We start from the raw sequence: 15,573 nt of genomic DNA on the forward strand, positions 1-15,573 counted from the left end.
CATAGGGTTTCCAGTTTGGTCCAATGGCTCTCAGCACCCCCACTATACAAATTGTTCCAGCACCCCTGCCATAGAAATAAAGCTTCAGCAATGAGGGGCTGATTCAAAGTCCATTTGAAATCAATGAGAGTCTTTCCATTGACTTCAAGTGGGATTTGGATCCAGTCTTAGGCTGTGGCTGACAAAGGCTAGACTTGATTATCCCAAGGTTTGTTGGAGAAAACTTAACTATGATAGGTAAGATCAGTTCTGTAGCTCCAGATGATCTTGATTCATGGCTCTGGTTTAGTGTGTCTTTGTAGCAGCACAGTGGTAGGCTACTACTGATGAGGTAAACACATACTTCATAAAATTATATGTCCATGTATTTTTGGTATTAACTACTGATGCATTTGTCACTACTAATTGGGTCCTAAAGCAGGCAAAAGCAGTTCACAGCATGCCCTCTGCGAGCTGTCATAAACAGAAATCTGAGGTAGTGCCAAATTCTCTAAGGCTTGACAGCAAATGATTAGGATGTTTTAATTTAGTGGACATAAGAAACTCCCTCTGACATCTAAATGGGTGCATGCCATAAGAAATCTACCCCCTCCCCAGTACAAACATTTGAAACAAAAGTGATTGAGGTTTTTTGTGTTTTTTTTAAGTTTTGAGGAAAAGGATGCCTACAGAATGACTAAATATGTATCAGAGTGGTTTGGAGAGATGAAGGAATTAGCAAATTTAGAAAGACGGTATAATGTGAGAGAAAAGAATGGAGATTTTAGATTTTTATCTCTGTTCTATTGCTATGCCATCTTAGTTCCCAGTGGACAAATGTCTACAACACAAATTGGGCTTTATAAGCTTTACGGTCCTTATTCTGAGTAAGGTCTTCAGGACTGGCTCCATTGACCAGGATTACAGTGGAGCAGAAGGTAGAGGTCTTTGAAAAGGGGGTCCCGCTGCTTTTCTCTTTGAACCCACATGACTCTGGGAGTGTCTGCTAAAGGCAATGTTTGCATGAACCCCTGGGGACCTAATTGCTAAGTTTTTCACAGCTCTAAACCAAGGTCTCCAAACACGGGGTGAAGTAATCCACTAAACAATGAGCCATACAACAAAAACGAGATGATGTGAAGTGGTAGGCAATATGCTGAGATGTATTTGGGCTGCTTTCTGACCCCTACCTGCAAAACTTTATTGAAATGAGTGGTACCAATTTACAACTGAGCTGAGAGGTACTGACCTTTTAGAAAGATTGCCAGTCCATTTATACACCACCTGCAATGCTCATCTCCTTTACTCACGATTAACAATACTTGTCACCCCTATTGCAATGCCTCACAGGCTCTTTAAGTTTTCCCATTTATGGCCTTTTGAGGATTTACAGCGTGCAGATATACTGAAATATCTTTGAAGCTGCTATTAAAATTATAAGGTAAATATATCATGACTATCTCAGGAAAAAAATGAGAGTTTTAGGGAGTTAAAACCATTACTGTGCTGCCCCTAAATCCATGTTCACCTGCTCACACTATGTGCCCAGCTGGGTTACGGGAATGAACTTTGAATGCATGAATATGATGCTTCAGCTTCAGAACTTAGTTGGGTATCTTGCTCTGTCATGTGAGGTTTTTCTCTTTGAAGCTAAATCCTCTGTTTTACCCAGACAGCCCCCCACACAATGGAACTCATGCAATTCTTCTGGGAGGTGGGCAGGATTTGGGGAGCCTGCACAGATTTGTGTACCATTCTACATGCTCCCCAAGGAGCACAGGAAGAAGTAATATTTTTGTCATTAATGTATCATTTGAGGGGCTAGTGGCAATTCTGAGGAACTTGTCCAACATGTTTCATGGGGAAAACTGGGTGATATTTCGGTTTTGCAAAACATCTAGTTGTTTTCTTTCATTCTGTCTTTTCATTTTGGGGTTTCAGAAAACATCTAATTAATAGAATTTAAGGCCAGAAGGGACCATTATTATCATCTAGTCTGAACTCCCATATAACATAGGCCACTGAATTTCACCCAGTAATTCCTGCATAAAGCCCAATAACTTGTGGTAGAACTAGAACTTATCTTTCAGAAAGACATCAAATCTTATTGAAAGACTCCAAGTGATGAAGAATTTACTACTTGACCCTTCCTTTAAAAGATGTTCCAAGGGTTAATTACCCTCATTGTTAAAGGTCTGTGTCTTATTTCTAGTTTGATTTTACCTTCAACTTCCAGCCACTGGACCTTGTTTTGCCTTTGTGTGCTAGATTAAAGAGCCTTGATGGCAGATAGAGTTTCTTAAATAATTTTTCATTTTATTTAAATGATTGATATTGACAAAGGAAAAATAGTTGTTTGCATAGCACCTGCTTCTATTTCATTAAAAACACATTTTTTAAGCAAGTTTAGTTTGCAAATTGGGAGGAAGGATGTTCTTGTGGAATGGGCACTAAATTACCAGCGTGGACACCTCAGTTCTGTTCCTGATCCTGTCATAGACTTGTTCTGTGACCTTGGACAACTCATTCAATCCTGCAAGGCTCTGAATAGCCTGGCCCAATGTAGCAAAGCATTTAAGCACACATTTACCTTTTAAGCACATGAGTAATCCTATTAAAATCAATGGAGTTGTTCACACGTTTATAGTTGGGCACAAGCTCATTGGACTGAGCCAGAATACCCAGCACCTTGCAGAGATTGCGCTCTTTTGTGGATGTTCCCCATTTGTAAAATGGGGATAACACTTCCATTCGCCTGTCTTGTCTATTTAGAGTGTAAACTATTTAGGGCAAGGATTGTCTCTTACTATGTGTTTGGATAATGAAAATGTTGAACAATGGAGCCCTGATTTCAGCTAGGGCCTGTAGGTATGACCACAATACAAAGAATAGATAAAAATAAGTTTGAAAGTAATTCTTGTCCTGTTCCTTGGACCAGTGGGGAAATAAAACACAGGAACATGAAGCAACCCAGAACTTGTATTTTTCCAGAGCCAAACAGGACACAAATCTCAAAGCCTGGTACTTTTTTTTCAGTCCAGAACCTGCTATTTACAAGTGGGTTTTGAATTTGGCAAAACTATTTCTCTCATCCCTGCTAGTAAATACCTTTGAACTCCCTCCCGTTAAACAGAAGCATTTTCTGAAGAAAAAAAGTTGAAAGATAAGTGGCTTACGAACTACAGTAATTAAAATCTAAAAGATGCTTTCCCAGCTGTTGCTTTTGAAGTTGGGCTTAGTTGGTGGCTAGGTGCCAGCATTCAATTAGAAGTAGGGAATTTTATTAACAGAATATCGTGTGCTATATTATGTCAATAATTCCCTTTAAATTAGTTCTTTTTATTCCTTGAGATAGTCACAGGTGTACAGGTCATCAATTATTAAAACAGGGCCCCGTTGATAATTGTGGAGCATACTATGTTTGCTTTATTTGCACACCATTTGAAGTTCAAAATTACAATACCTCTGAACTTTTTAGATGGAAGTTTTGGCTAAGATGAATACCTACAGGGCCGGCTCCAGGCACCAGCTTGTCAAGCAGGTGCTTGGGGTGGCCACTCTGGAGAGGGGCAGCACATCCAGCTATTCGGCGGCAATTCGGCGGATGGTCCCTCACTCCAGCTCGGAGCTTAGACCTTCCGCCGAATTGCCACCGCAGACTGCGATCGCGGCTTTTTTTTTTTTTTTTTTTTTTTTTGGCTGCTTGTGGCGGCCAAAACCCTGGAGCCGGCCCTGAATACCTAAGAGACAAATTTCAGAAAGGTAGACCCAGGGCCTGTGTACAACTTTTTGTCTGCATTTGAGAGTGTAATTACCATGATTTAATTTCTAAACTCATTCTATGCACATGCAATCAGTAATTAAAACACAAACATAGAGGTACAGTGGCACTTACATTGGTAGCCTGGGCCTCAGTGTCTTGATTTCACATTCTGAGATGCCAAAGTCCTGGGCTGGAATTAGTGTAGTGAGATGGGTTTAACGTTTGTAGGATCGTTGGATCTGTGGTGTTCTGAAGTGGACTGGTGTGGTGACTGTGACATTGCACTCGATATGATTTTATGAAAGTATGCTGATGAGTGTGAATATATTGTAACTAAAATATGCTTCATGCAAAAGGTCTCTTGTAAGGTATCATTACAAAACTTATAATCTACTGAATGTGTTCATCCTATTTGTATGAATGTATCATTCTTGTATCTGAAACTAGAAATATGAAATATAACTCTGAGGGCCTATTGTAATTATGCAAAGTGTGGGCCATTAATGGTGGTTTGGAATCTTGATGGCTCCCATTAACCAGGACAATTGACAGTAGATGGCTCTGTTTTACTTGTAAGTCTGCTTGTATATGTGTGAGCTGGCAAGTGGGTAATGTGATCATCTCACCTGAACTGGAATCCATATTTAACCTGGTGCTTTTCCATTTAGAAGGAGGGGTGGGAACACAGAGAGGGACAAAGGATTCCCACTTTATGCAAAAGATATATAAGTGGGTGGAACACAACAAAAGGGGCAGCCATCATGAGGAATCCTCTAGCTACAACCTTAGCTAGAACAAGGGCTGTACCAGGGGAAAGGATTGTGCCCAGAATAGGAAGTCTGTGAAAGAAACTTATTGAAACATCTCTGAGGGTGAGATTTTATCTGTACTGAGTTTTATTACTGTACTAGGCTTAGACTTGTGTGGTTTGAGCATTGGCCTGCTAAACCCAGGGTTGTGAGTTCAATCCTTGAGGGGGCCTCTTAGGGATCTGGGGCAAAAATCAGTATTTGGTCCTGCTAGTGAGGGCAGGGGGCTGGACTCAATGACCCTTCGGGGTCCCTTCCAGTTCTATGAGATAGGTATATCTCCATAATTTATTTATTTATTTATATTTTATTTTGCTTGGTAATTCACTTTGTTCTGTCTGCTATTGCTTGGAACCACGTAAATCCTACTTTCTGTATTTAATAAAATCACTTTTTACTTATTAATTAACCCAGAGTATGTATTAATACCTGGGAGGGGCAAACAGCTGTGCATATGTCTCTATCAGTGTTATACATTGCGAACAATTTATAGTTTACCCTGTATAAGCTTTATACAGGGTTAAATGGATTCATTTGGGGTTTGGGCCCCATTGGGAGTTTGGCATCTGAGTGTTAAAGACAGGAACACTGCTTAAGTTCCTTTCAGTTAAGTCTGCAGCTTTGGGGCATGTAGTTCAGACCCTGGATCTGTGTTGGAGCAGACTGGTGTGTCTGGCACAACAAGAGAGGGTGCTGGAGTCCCAAGCTGTCAGGGAAAGCAGGGGCAGAAGTAGTCTTGGCACATTAATTGGCAGCCCCAAGGGGGTTTCTGTGATCCAACCTGTCACAGTGACCTTCCGTTTTTTGAGACCGTTCTGGTAGAGTAGATTCTCTTGGCCTGATTTAGTCATTCTACCTCTCATTAAAGCAGTGCCTTATTGATGTGGACACAGCAGCAAAATGGGGACAAACACATGCATGGAATTAAGAGGCAGGCTGCAACTTTTATTAAAATTCAACACAGGGGAGGAGTGCTCTCTGCCCATTACCCATACTCTCCTATACCATGGGTTTAATTTGTTCCAGTTCAGGGGTTACAGGGCTTCTTACCAGATAATCCATAACTGGTACCAGAGTTAGAGGGCTCCTTATTATATAACTCATAATGCAGGGTAGGCTCTCCTCAACCTACCCTCAGGACTCAGCTCATCCTAGCACCATCCCTGCCACAAGACAGAAAGAGGCTTCATCAAATTCCCCCTTTGTTGATGTGGGCAGGTGGCATTTCCCTGAGTAGAACACTCCTCAATATGAGGAAGAGTGGCAGAATTTGCCCTCCGTAAGAAAGCCACCTGCAAGTGTAATGGGGACTATATGACTCGATAATATATTGAGATTTTTTTTTTATTGCATTGTTTCTCCCCCTTCTTTTTTAACTTAGAGCTAGTGCTGGACTAACAGCCACCAGGGGGCTGGAACAATTTGTATAGTGTGGGTGCTGAGAGCAATTGAACCCAACTGTAACCCTGTATATAATGGAAACCACTTCAAGCCAAGGGGTACAGCAGCACCTCCCACACCCCTAGTTCCAGCACCTATGATAGCCACATAGATTGATATCCTCTTTCTGCAGAACAGCAGCAGAGCATGGGCAGAGTCTGCTTCATTATCAATGACCCCAAGGAACCACCCCTAGATGTAGAGAACAATTCGGCCTGCACTCCCTTTCAGTTCTTGGTGCCGCTGTTGAGACTGCCAGTGTAGGAAGTATAGGATAGCTCTTACAGATTTGCTCCTTCTGCTCTCTTAGTGGTCATTTGGTGGAACTGAAGGATTTTTTGAAGTAAACTGTTTATTACTGTTATTAACAACAATCATATAGCTTAATGGAATTAATAATAATACTTTTCATTTGTATAACAGCTTTTATCTGAAGAGCTCAAAGGGCTTTACAAATACAAAGTAAGTAAGCCTCACAGCCCATCAGTGGGGTAGAAAAGAATCCTATCTCAATTTTGCATGTGAGGGAAAACTGAAGTTAACTGAAGTTCACTTGCTTAAACTCACACAGGAAGTCTGTGCCAGAGCTAAGAATAGAAGCCATGTGTCCTGATTCCAACTCTGGTTGCTCCTTTTAATTTGGTTAATAGAATGCTATTTCTTGAAGGCTTGAGATTTCCCAGGACTTGATATAGTTGGAGGATAACAGAAGAGATAATGGTATGGATTTTTAGGCACTCCCACCTCCCACCACGTCAATCTCAGTAGGGTTAGGCAAAGCCCCAGGTGGGACAAAATAATGGAGAGTAGTGTTAGAAAAGAACAAAAGAGACCAGAAAACAATTATGGAGACTTTGGAGAATAAGGCAAGTAGAATTTAAAAACTGTCTCTTGGTAACACCTTTTCAAAATGATTTAATTATAAAATACAATTGTTGTCTTGACCTATTAGTCATTTTTCATTGTTCTTTTGAAGTTTTGGATTACAATACAGTTCTTATCCATCTGCAAATAGCTAAAGAAAAATGTAAATGCTGGTAAATTGTGCTTTGAAAATTGATAATATCCCGTGTAGCACTCAGACAATAAAGTGCTATTTATGTAACAAAATAGTTATTTCATTTAAACTCTGATCCAGATGGTGACTTTATACACAGCTCTGTGCAGAGGGTGGTGCCTTAGTTGTGTCACCCCAGCGGGAAATGTTACTAAAAGTCACCCTTCTGAGGCACAGTTCTTCCCCCACTTTTTCCTTTCTGCTGGCCTATATCAACAGCAAATTACAACAGCTCCTGCCCCAGCTCAGCTGCACTGGCCAGCAACTTAGGGGGGTTGGGGAGAGAGAGAGACAAAGCTTTTTCTGTTCCTTGCTTTTCTTCATCCGCTGCCTGCCCAGGTGTTTCTGGAGGGGGACATAAGTAGATATGCAGTGTGTAAAGTCTGTGCATAGCTGTAAGGGGAAATCTTACTCCCCTTTCTTCCTTTATATGGGGTAGGTAGGCCATATCACAAGCCCTTGGCAGGCCCTTTCATAGAGAGCATAGGGAATTCAATCATTCTAATTTCTTTACCCCACTGTATAGGTTGTCCATTGGTTCAGCACCTGTGCTGACCGTGTGAGTGATGTGAACAATTGGCTCCTAGCAAGTGGATGGAGATTAATTCATTTTACACCAAAAAGCCATAAGTCAGTACCTGTTTTAACTCATTATCATCCTGGACCAAATCCACAGTGAAAGATTCCCTATCCTGTTACCTGTCTCCATCGGGTCCTTTTTAAAGCTTGGCAATTGGTTCACTTTGATCCAGTCTGTGAACTATTGTAATAGGGAGCGTGGAAAAACTGTAAATTCTCTTTAACTTCTGTTTTCTGCTCATGGTGTGATTTCATTTTTTTGTTCTTGGAAATATATTTTATTTTGTTACAGATGACACCAATCGGGGTGAAAAGAGACAAGAAAGACTTTAGATCCTGAGTCTGAAACAGCTGCTCAGTGATTCAAGACTCAAATGTAATAAGAAAGGAAGAATCACAAGAAAGAAAGATTTATACAGCCATAGTTATGGGTAGAGCTGTGCAGAGCTAGATGGTTTCAGTTCACAGGAATTTGTTCAAACCTTTGCTTTGATTTGTGAGGACTCAAACCTATTGACTCATGTTTGATGATACTCAGAAGCTCAAAGAGAAAGTACAAAGTTTCAAGGTACATTATGTCAAAACCATAAGGTGGACCTGAATCATAACCCAAACTTCCCCCAATTTTTGGAGGAAAGGGGAGATAGATTTGAACTTTGCAGTTCATCCCTGTCTCTAGAGAAGACTGCTTCTAAATTCTTTGTGCCTGATTTTTCAGATCCGTGTACCTTGAGTTGTCATTTACACCCGTACCTAGTAGTCTTAATCTTTTATTAAATCCAGACTGTAGCCTTTTACCCACCCTTTTTATAGATGTAAATCAGTATAAAGGGTCAAGGTACTAAAGAATCAAGTCCCGGATCTGAAGTGGGTGTTAAAAAATTTGAGAAGGAAGAGAGGAGAGACAAGAATTATTCAAGGGCTAGAAAAAATGTCTTATAGTGAAACAGAAGTTACAAATTCAAATTGGAAATGAGGCACAAATTTGTAACTGTGTGGGTGATTAACCACTGGAACAAACATCCCAGAGAAGTGATGGATTCTCCATCTCTTGAAGTCTTCAAATCAAGATTGGATGCCTTTCTGAAGGTAAGCTTTGGTCAAACATGAATTATTGGGCTCAAAACAGGAGTAACTGGATGAAATTCTATGGTCTTCTTTATATAAGAGGTCCAACTACATGATCTAATGGTCTCCCGTGGCCTTATGACTCTGTTAACTTTGTGGCTCCGGCCTACCTTAGATTTTGTTGTAAAACCTTAACTTTAGCCTAGGTGTGTTGAAAAGATTTGAAGCGATTGGAGAACTTGTTGATGAACCTGCACTGAGTTTCAAGTTTGAAACAAAAGCCAAAGCCAGGCAAAGCTTCAGAAATTCCTCAGTGCTCAAATTCTATATCCTATTCCCATGTACTAGTTGGTTCTATAATATTAACTACATTTACTTTAGGGAAAAACTGGTTTATATTAAAGAAGGACTGATTCAAAATTTGAACTGAATTAAAACTACATTTGAGATTGGGAAAGATTCTGTTAATTGTTGTTGTTCTGGGTATTTTTTAATAATTGTGTTTCAACTGCCTTTAGTCACAGCCAGAATTGCAAGCAGCAGGACTGCAATAGCATAAAAGACTATTGTCTAGGCATTTCTAGCCAAACCAAAGCATGGAAGCATTACAAACCATGATAGAACCAGATGCCACAAAACTCCTAATACAATTTGCAGACCAAGGAGGTTGGTTAGGAATTTTCCATCACAATGGTGTTTTGATGGAAAATGACGTTTCCATACCATTGACATTTTCTGTGGAAACATTTTATTTTTCTGAAATTTTTCAATTTTCCTTGAGGAAAACCAAAACAAAATATTTATGTGCAGGTCAGTTTGACCTGAAATGAAATATTTCCGTTTTTTTGAACTGACCCAAAACATTTTTAGTCGGTTAAAAATTAAATTGCATTTTTCTATAGTGGCACATTGCCTCATGGGAGCTGTAGTTAAGATGGTCTATGCTCCCATTCTCTCCTAGAGGCCAGGCTCTCTGGCTGGGTTACATCTCCCATGATGGAACACAGTCTCCCCTCTGACTGAACAGTGTGGGATTTACATGGCTGTGTGTGCATCATGGGAAATGTACTCTAGCTGGTGTGTATTGGGAAGGTGGTCAAAGTTGTTCTTGTAAGTCAAGGGCAGAAGGATATAGAGTGCCAGTGGGTCATTCTTTTGGTTCATTACACCAAAAATCTTGCTTGCTACCAGGTCCAGAATGAAACATCTGTATGTATAATGTATGTATGCTGTATTACTGCCAGCTGATACATCTACAGAGCAGGCCATATACCAGTTGAACTTATTAGGGTGGATTGGGCTAGGGATCCATTAGAGCAAAAGTAATCTATGTCCCATTTATTTTCCTTTTATCTCCTCTTCTAGTTTCTGTTTTTCTTCTTTGTCAGGGATATTGAATGCTGATAAAACTATTCTTGGTCCAACCTCAGGCACTCATTTCCAGGAAATTAACTTGGCACCATAGAAGCACTTTACATCTGCATCTCTTGATTTGGAGATGGTTGGCTAAAAGGCTACACATAGTTTTAATTTATTGCCAGATTAATTTTTTTTTAAAAAAAACTAAGGCTTAATAGTTTGTTTCCCCCCATTAGCTCAAGTTCTTTTAGGTAGAAAAAGATAGGAGGGAATGGTGTTGTACTATAGCACATTTGGATGAGATGATCAGAGCAAAATGCTTGGTTATTTCTTTTTAAGTAATATCAAGCAGCAAGCATCCTGTATTTTTGTGGTCTGCAGTTGTAGATAGATGCACTCCTAAGAGGTTGAGAACCTATCTCCAACAGTATGTGGGTGCTTTCAATTGCTACATGTCATTTCCTGTCCTTAACATAACTCCACAGTGATAATTGGAGATGGGCCACTCAGTAATACTCAAAAGTAAACACTACCAAAGCATCTTTCACTCCCCTCTGGGCTTGAGCCTTTTATCCTCTTGAGATCCTCTTCAGTTCCCTATCCATTCTTGCGGAACACCAGCTCTAAGTCAGCCACCCTGGTGCCTGCCCGTTATTCCAGGGCCCTACCACAGGAGTTAGCTTCTCTCCTGTGGCTCAACTCTCCAGCCAAAATCTGTGGAACCCTGAGTGGGTTTTCTTAACCGTTTTTATTCTGAGGCTCAGGTGCTCACTGTATTAACACCTGACCCCTTTAGTCCTGCACCCAGAAGCTGGGCTGCAGTTAATTACCACATGAGACTGGCCCCATTGTGCCTTAAAGGAGCCTGTCACCCTGTGATAGTCCTACAGACATATTGGGCCAATCTTGTAGCTCACTGGGCATTTCATCTGAGTAAGGACTGCAGCATTTGGCCATTAGACTTTATTAAAAAAGCCTTTTTTTTTTTTCTTTTTTTTTTTTTTTGAAAATCTAAATTTTGGAGACCTAATGCTAGTGAGATATATTGAAATATTTCACCTTGATCAAAAATGTCAAAACAAGAAATGTTGACATTTCTGAATGGAAATTTTCAAGAATTTTTGTGGTCTGCAAAAACAATTTGAAATTTCAACTTTTTGTCCCAATTTGGGATGAAAACAAATATGGAAATGTCAGAATTTCCCATGGGATGGAAATTCAGAATGTTTCTCAGCTCTCATATTGGTTTATTATTCTATGCCTTGCTTGTTCCTTTGTGCTTGTTGTTGAAAAATAGCAGGGGACAGTTTTGTGTTGCAATATCTTAACACAATAGTGGTTTAAAAGCCATAGAAAGTTAGAGGTTTAGGGTCAAATTCTGCTCTTAAATGCATGCACAAAGTCTTGCCAATGACAATGTTGAGCTCCACAGGTTTAATCCAAAATCCACTGAAATCAGTGGAAGACTTTGCATTAACTTTAATGGACATTATATCAGGCCCCATGTTTGCATCTAAGGGTAGATTTTGGACTTTAATTTTAATCCTTTGATATGCATTGGGGAGGTAGGCAGCTAAGGACTTTCCACAGTATTTGGTAACACAAGGCATCAGATTTCAGCCATTCAGAAGTTAACTTTGTATTTTCATCCTTTTTATGATTTTCTCTCTCTCTCTCTCTCTCTCTCTCATCTAAAATTACTTAAACATATTTAATACTGTGTCTAAAACAGTTAATTATAATTTACGTCTCCAACTTGTTGTTGTTTTTTCCCTTCCAAGGTGGTAAAAGCATATTTCTTTTCTGGGATAATTGGCATTCAAATACCATGGTGATGGCCATGGTATAAGAGCCAAAATAGAATAGATTATGTATTTGCAAACTAGCAATGTAGGGATTTTTTAAAATTTCCTTTTCAGCCTTAACAAAATCTTGTTACTTGGCTGGACCATTATTTTAGATCAATTTCATACAGACCATTTTTTTCTTTTTTTTTATATATCAATCCTAAATTAATATACTAGGTGCTCTGCAGCCGCTGTGGTTTTGCATTGATCTTGGCCAGCTTGTTTAGACTGTTTTGGCAAGTTGCTGATGTACTTCTCCCTGGGGATAGAGCAGGGGTTAATTGCTGTTAAACTCTCAGTGCCAAGTAATGGTTCAGACTCTCTGCTACATTAAAGATGACACTAATAAGGAAAGAGTGCACTGGATTGCTCTGTGTTGAAAATTGGACTTGTGGTGACAGAAACTTGGAGCAGAGCTGATGTAATAGGGAGGCCATAATGTAATTATAACTGCTGAACATGTGTCATACCAAGTTAAATGATACATTAATGAATCAAAACAGGTGATGGAGTGTTGCTCTTTCAGCAGATAGAGGTGTTTTCAAGGTTAGATTGTCATTAATTTAATAATCTGTAAAATGGCTATTCTTCAAATTATAAACAAAATCAAATTTAATGTTTTCTTATCTTGCACTCGGTAGGTAAGAAAGAAAAAAGACATTACACCGAGCATTTTTCTGTTAATTTATATATACTGTACAATATAACATGACTTGAACTCACACTATTTTCTTTTAAACTGCTATAACTCCATTGGTGTTGGTAAAATTACTTCTGATTTATACTGTTGTGGGAGGAGACCTAATCCCTTTGAATTCATATGTTAAATAAGGGAATTTATTGCAAAGCATATGGAAATTTAAGGCCACAACACTATCAGATTGATATTTGACTATTTGATCATCATAGGTAACTAGTTTCATTAGCCAATAATGTTAATAGCAATTTAGGACTTATTAGAAGCAGGCCACCACCTATCTTTTGCCCTCAATCCACTGCATACTACATTTAATCATTAGTCTTGATTAAGACCTTTGTGTTCAACCCCACAGAGCAATGAAAATGATTGTTTCCCTTTCTCCTGTTTTGCTGTGACATGTTTCTTCTTCCTTCTAGATGACTACTTCTTTAACTGCTATGTCTCACTTGCAGGAAGCCTATTTTTTATTTGGTTATTCTTAATGAATGAGGCTGGAAACTTTTTTAATGGAGTTAGATGCCAAATTTCTATTGATTTTCAATGGGATGTGAGTGCTTAAATAACATAGAGCCCTTTGAAAATTCTGGCCTAAAAGAATCCTTATTTTTTTTATTTTATTTTTTTAATTCTTCAGATTTTATTTCAGTGCTCAATATCACCAATAAATATGAATGATTTGTAGTTCTAAGTTCTTCGGGTCATTTGGCAAAATATACTCTGTACTGTATTTGTTTATCATTTTGGGTGTAAAATCTTTTGAGCTAGATCATTCCTCCTGTGGGAAAACCTGAGGAAGGAAGATCTGCGGGGGAAATTTCCATGATGCTCCCTTTCTGGAGATCCCCCTTTGGATCATACCATTCAATGGGGCAGGGTTTGCTCTCATGTGGAAAAGCGCCTGGGACCAACCCCAGGCCTTGCATCACCTGTGAGATCTGCTAGAGGTTAGGGCCATTTGTGGTGTCGCTGTGCCTCCACCCCAGATTTGATCTCCAGGAATTTCTCCCTCCCCACCCCATTCTCTGACAGAGTTTGGCCTGGCTTGTGGGGGTTCCACTGAAAATGCAATATGGCATCCAAGCTGGATTATTTTTGTGGTGAACATCTCCATTGGAGACCATGTGCATTCACATACCCTGGCCTGGCCAGTCTCCACCCTATCCCCTATCCCAGCCACCAGGTGGATCTTGAGGAAGTGGATGGATGGTACTGTGGTGGCAGCTTGAGCTATCATTCTTTATACTGGTCACTTCCAGACATGGATCTAAGGGAGATAATCCTTATCATCTACAGATGAATCTTAATTTGGTGAGTTGCTTAAATAAGCTTTTGTAATTAAAAGCTTTCTTCCTTCCACTGGTTCAAATTCAGCCTGAGAGTCATTGCTACTTATGGCTTTCTGAGGCCTCTGTGAAATAAGGTGGTGATCTAATTCAAGCATCTAATGCAGGCAAGTGTCCACATTGCAAAAATTACCAATACAAATGCCAGTAAGTGACATACTTGCTGCCTGTCTCATCAGAGAAACTGTAATTGGCATTCTCTACCTTTGAAACATAGTCTATCCAAGTCCAGGTGGGAGGAAATGGCAAAAATTATACTGCAAGGCCTCCTGCTGTAGCTGTTCTCTGGATAAAGAATTCAGTCTTCAGGGCCAGTTCAGCACCTTTTAACACTAAATTCACTTACCTTTTCTTTTTTCAGGAGATTTTTGTTTTAGCCATGTACTGACTGTCCTGGCCAGTATGAAAATCAGGTTTGCTCACATTATTAGGAGCATGCATTCGCTGAGTTTAGAAAGTGGTAACATTCTCCCACCATACAACTTCTGTAACCAACATTACTCAGGGTTTGTCTTCACTGGAGACTTCGCTCAGGCTTAATCACAGGTTTTCCCCTGACCATGCTTCATGCTCAGTGCTACAGAGTGAGGTAGCCACTACTCTCTGAGCTACAGGGCAGAGCAGAGGGTAGCTGTTAATGAGTACTGCAACCCAAAATAACTGCAGTGAAGATGTTGAGCCAGGGACAGTCACAACAGTTGAAGCATAATGGCCATCCAATCCCTTCCTATAAGACCACCAACTACCCATCTTCCTATGCTTGGTTCTCTCCTCCCTTCTGCTCAGTTTCCTGCTTGCAGTTTGCAATTTCTCCAGCTTCATACATCTCCGGTGTTTGATACAGCAGAACAAGCCCATGCATTGATATGCAGCTGCCTGGCCACATGAATAAATACAACCCCCCAGAGTGGCCAGACAAGTTGTCCACCACACCCTGAGAATGTAAGGATAGAGCAGCACAATGAGTTGTGGCACTGTAAATCTTGGGATGTGTGTCTAGATATCTGTATTGCTTGTAATGGCCAGATACAGCACCTGTGCACACATGGAGCATGATAGCACAGGTCACACTATTGCAGGTTAGGCTATCATGGGTTAACTTACCCCATGCTTAACATCCAGTGAAGACACAGCCCTTTTGATACCCCGTCTCTCTATTGTTTGGCTGATCAGTCAACCAGACCTGAAAACCTTGAATATTTATTATGGTTGCCAATCCAAATCTGAGTTTCACCTTTGGAATCAGTAGGAAATTTCATTGTATATTTTATTATGCTGGCTTTGTAGGATCTTAAAGTTGTACATTATAGGTGAAAGTCAAAATGCCCACACATAGTCTGTTTAAACTTTGCAAGGGTGCTGCACACAGTGGCTTGGTGAAGGGACAGAATTTTCCCTGAACTTGTAGACAGGGTATGGAGTAGAGTTGGTTGAAAATTTTTCCACAGGATTGTTTTTCCATTGGAAAATATCATTTAATCAACATTTAAATTTTCCATGGGAATAGGTTAATTTCATTGAGAAAAAAATTGGGGGGGAAAGTGTTATTTTGTTTCAAAATTTTTTGTTTCAAAATTTTCATTTCAATATGTATTTTATTTTATATGATAAATTATAAGATTTTAAATG

The sequence above is a fragment of the Malaclemys terrapin genome, chromosome 1 (genome assembly GCF_027887155.1).
Source record: "Malaclemys terrapin pileata isolate rMalTer1 chromosome 1, rMalTer1.hap1, whole genome shotgun sequence".
Classification (NCBI taxonomy): Eukaryota; Metazoa; Chordata; order Testudines; family Emydidae; genus Malaclemys; species Malaclemys terrapin.